Below are 4,959 nucleotides of genomic sequence, written 5' to 3' on the forward strand. Positions count from 1 at the left end.
AGCGAGCCTTGATCTCGTGTTCTAAAGTGTGTCGAGCGGGACACGGTTTGCAGCATCCCCATCCCTGTAGCTCATTTATTATGCTCTCAGCCAACACAAATATCTGATACATGTGAGGGCTGTAAAGAAAATCAATATGTTGGTTTTAATTCACTTAGCACTCTTTAAGATGTAAACATTGGTGTTGTTTTCAAGTGTGCCAACCGAGATGCAATTTATATATCTTTACGGTTATGTGAAATTAGGACAGAGAAGCTAAGCATGTATAAGGTTTTGTACATGCACTGGGAAACCTGAAACACTCTCTGCACATGAGTGAAGGTCTCTTGGCAAATAAGAACTTGCAATGAAAACTCAGAGTTTTGCAGCTTGGGAGAAATACAAGATGCTGTTGTGAAAGGCTGAACTGGAGATACCAAACACAGGGCAGAGGCTCTCTGGTTTTTGCCCACGAAAAGATGGAAGTATTGCGTGACAGTCCATTGTTTTTGCACTATGGAAGGTGATGTGTTGGATTCTCCTAAGAGCGATATCTCCAGCTGTACCGACATAACCTCTAAATTGACTTGCGAGAGTTTGGACGTAATAAGTGTGAGCGGGGACCTTTGAGCGAAAGTGACACAGTAGGTAGTAACGAAATCTGAACACAAGTGGTCAGCTGGAGACACGTGATAGACGCAGGTGTGAACGCCGATGTGTCTCAGCTGTCCACTGGTGTTCGGATCACTGAAACAAAAAACTTAGGTAAACAGAGTTTTAGGAATCATTTACGGATGGTAAAATGAGCATTAAACACATAATTCTCTTTAATATACCACCCAGAATACCTGTCATTGCGTGTGTTTTTGTTAAATTTTCTTTTTTAAATTTGTTATGAAAAGTCTTTCATATAAAAGTCTTAAAAGGACCGCCTCAGTGCCGCCATATACACTTAAGGGTTTCCTCATGTTATATAGTCATGTCTGCATGATGTCTTCCTGCAGTGATATACCTATTCGGATAGCTATTCCCCAGTTTTATATACACAAAAAGCAACCTATAGAATCTACTCAATAAATGTGAGGTAACAATTTGCACTCAGTCTGTTTGGGTAGATTTCACCACGTTTTGAGTGAAGCATATCTACATTTAACAGCTATGATACACTAAAAGAAATTAGGTAAAGTCTACCTAATATTTCTCAATACATTACACAACTGATTACTTATAAAAAGTAAGTAACGTTACATCTTGATTGTAAGCACTTAATACTTAATAATTGTTATTAATAATTGAACAATATAAGTAATTAATCATTACTTATTCAGGGAAGGTAAACTTTACTTTAAAAAATTTTTGTCATACACAGGAGATAATTGATCATGTAAATTTTCATTACAAAAGAACCCTCTCCACTCTGCATATTAAACTGAAACAAGTTTCTTAAACCCTTCATATGTAGATTCCAGTTTGTTTGTTATACCAAACATAAACATTTTACATTTTTTTATATGTTTGAGGAACATATGCAGATATTTGCAAAGCCTTATGGGATTGTTGAAGATAACCAGTCAGTCTGTGCCTGAACAAAAAAACATAATTTTCCACATCTCAACACCGTGTCCCTTTGGTTAAATGAATTGACAGCCTAGTACCAGTCAGAAACACACTGAGTTCAGTCCTTTCTTAACCAATTTGTGTCTTTTGAATAACATTGATCCATGAGATGATATGCATTATTTGAATGTAGTGAATTTCAATGTGACACTGCTCTTTGGGAGATGAAATTGTCTGATTGCATTGTACAGTGAACATTCTTCAGCACCAACAGTAAGTTGCCAGGAAACAGTCAGTCTGTGCCTGAAAACGGTGACAAACTGTTCATCATTAGCTTACTTTTGAGGCTCTGGACCTTCTTGAGCAGCTTTGCTCTGTCAAGCACCAAAAGAGTTTCTGAAATACTTTAAGTATACTCAAGCTTCTTGGAATACTGAAGTTTGAGAGCGTAGATCAATCCCATCAACCGCACACATGCCTTGGTTCGGTTTCCACACACGTTCAGCACTTTGTTTCCCTCCATCGCAATCAACACATCTGCTGTATGCTCCTTGGCTGCAGGATTATGGATCACAAGCACCTTCATGGTTTAGTCCATGTTGTCTTCATTTTCATCCTCCATGTTAAAAAAAGAAACAAAAATATGCACTTTTAAGTTAAGGACAATAACAAGATACTATCCCATTACATTTATTGATCATGTTTTCTTGGTTAAGCCAAATCAACGCAATTAGTTTGTTTTTAATAATCAGCACTTCAATACAATTCAGTGACAAATTAAAACTATGACTTTATTGCCTATTTCTCACTTCAAATGTTTTTAAAACCCTATTTTAGTAACTGATTAGCAGTAATATGAGAAAGTTTGCATAAAGTATGTTGGTTTAAAAACCTGCATTATTAATATAACCAAGTTTATTTTTTTTATTTTTTTATATTAGGACAATGCACATTAATCAACATTTCTGTAAATGCGCCAGTGTTAGCCAGTCGGCTAATTTTCAACTGTAGTCCTAGTTGCATGCATGTCTTTATTTAGTTACATTATGATTTTAATTGTGGATAGACCTCCTGCCTCATTACAAACTAAACTGACATTAGAAGGGGTGGCATGTCTGTCCGATAATGGTGGCTGTGCCAAGTATCCGCAGTTTCTATGTTCTGTATGTGTGTGTGTGTTTGTGTGTGATTGGTATCGGAAATTAAACCATTGTATCAGGGCAACCCTATGTGTTACCTTGTGATACCTTGAATTGATCGATCATTTAATAACATACCTAGCAATCTTGGATGAGATCTTCTTGATGTTCCCCAAGGTACTCAATGAGCCGACAAACAACTGCATCCCTTTTTCTCTCTCGACACATTGGGACTGTGAATAGATGCATTTAGTGATTAACTTATTTCTACAAATTCTTTACACTTATTAGTGAGATATATATATATATATATATATATATATATATATATATATATATATATATATATATATATATATATGTGTGTATTTGTGTATTGTAGTTAGCGTATGCGTGGAACAGAGATTGACCGGTTGTTGCACTGCCCTCACGGTTGAGTTCACCCTTTTTTATCCACCCCCAGCTATCTCAATTGTATTGTATATTAAATAAACTGATTTGGTAAGATAAAAGCTGAGTAAGCCTAACTTTATGTAGCTAAGGTTGGCCTAAAATATATTTTCTCAAAAGCAGGTAATGTCGGGGCTTATCAATACTATTAGCTAGGTAACCTTACTGTATCTATCCGGCTACATAGCTAACTTAGTTAGCTAACGTTAGCTAACATTACAGGTAATGTCACCTAACAGTTAGCTTACATTTGGAGCCACATGGTTCAGCCGTGAAAGCAATAACGTTACATTGTGACACTTTCAAATGCCACGACAGGTAACGTTAGCTAGTTTGAAGTAACGTAACTAACGTCTCTTCCAACAATCTCCACATTGTTACGTTTTAGTAACATTAGAAGCTAACGTTAGCCTTTCAACTCTGGCATTAGCTAGCTAGCTGGCACTCGGTAGCTTGCTAACTTTTAATGACAGACTGCCTTTGAGTAACTTGTTAACAGCCTAGAGAAGCAAGCCGAATATACAATCTAAACCAACCATTAAATAAGTTTATTACACACAGCAACCTGTTAAAAAGGAATCTTACCTTAGCTAAACCGAACAGCTTGACTCCAGTGTCCCGCCAGTGAAACAATAGATCTTGGCCAAGAACCAGCACTGACGCATGTGCACTTTGAACTGCAGACTTATCATTTTGGGGTAGATTTTATTATACTCGTTTAGGCTGACTAATATATTTGTAGTAAAATTTAAACAATTTGCATGTGTTGTATTTACTACCCTCCAAAATCCGTTTTTACAGTGCAGAAATGATCCTTTCCTCCTGCAGAGGTTTTGGCAAACCATAAGAGGCTGTACACGGTGCGAATGATTAAGGCGCTGTTTGAAAGCTCAGCCCATTTGAACTCTGTTCCCCACCGTTCCTTTTCTGAATCATCATCTTATGAGCACAGCTAACGTTCCTTATCTCCCTTACACCTACCCTCATTTCGGCATGCTCCCATCCACCACCACCATCATCTGTCTGTCTCTCTCTCTCTTGCTCTTCATTTTTCTTTACAGTCCCAGATTATTTTTCAAGGGAAGATGAGGTAATTGTGTTTCTAACCCCATTGAAGTTAAAACTGCGGGAAGGGAGGAGGCAATCTCTTCGGAAAAAAGGTGATTTGTGCCAGAGCGGAAGATCAAGAGTGAGTGAGTGAGAGTGTGTGTGTGTGTGTGTGTGTGTGTGTGTGTGTGTGTGTGTGTGTGTGTGTGTGTGTGTGTGTGTGTGGAGTGGGTGGTTGGTTTAGGGAGCGGGGCACACTCAAGAATGATGCAAAAGCCTCTTGTTGAGGTAAATCCATAAATAAAAGGATATATATGTTTGATCTTTGGAGGTATCAAAGGGGGAAAAAAATCATTAGGTGATGCAACATATACACCATTCTACTCATTGCCTGTTTTATTTTTTAATGAAACTCAGTATTATAACCAGCCTAACTGAAACTTAAAAAAAAGAAATCATTCATAGTAATGTTCTGTGTGATGGAGGAGTACATTAGGAATAGGAATCAAGCTTTTCATTCAACTGAAATTCAGCACCAACCAAAAAACCTCTACAAAACTAATTGTGTTCATATTTCAGGAAATTGACTCCTATGACTCTTATCAAATCAGGCATTATAAAACAGGAGGGACTCCACTGAAAATGAGACAATTAAAGCCACGTTGTTCAGGTGAAGCTTAAAATACAACTGAGGAAAAATATTTTTCTTGCTCCATAGCAGTTGTTCCCAACCTTTTTTTTGTCTAATGTATCCCAACAGCCCTAACAGGTAAGTTCAAGTACTCCT

General features: G+C 37.3%; 1 long non-coding RNA gene across 1 annotated transcript; it reads right to left on the bottom strand.

The window, feature by feature from the left end:
- Window positions 1-1,448: 1,448 nt before the first annotated feature.
- On the bottom strand, window positions 1,449-3,791 carry LOC114551150 (uncharacterized). The gene is made up of 3 exons (XR_003691858.1): window positions 3,711-3,791; window positions 2,814-2,908; window positions 1,449-2,152 (listed from the first exon to the last, which is right to left on the bottom strand). It is a non-coding gene; the product is annotated as an uncharacterized LOC114551150 (long non-coding RNA).
- Window positions 3,792-4,959: the final 1,168 nt, after the last annotated feature.

This window comes from Perca flavescens, chromosome 24 (assembly GCF_004354835.1).
Source record: "Perca flavescens isolate YP-PL-M2 chromosome 24, PFLA_1.0, whole genome shotgun sequence".
NCBI lineage: Eukaryota > Metazoa > Chordata > Actinopteri > Perciformes > Percidae > Perca > Perca flavescens.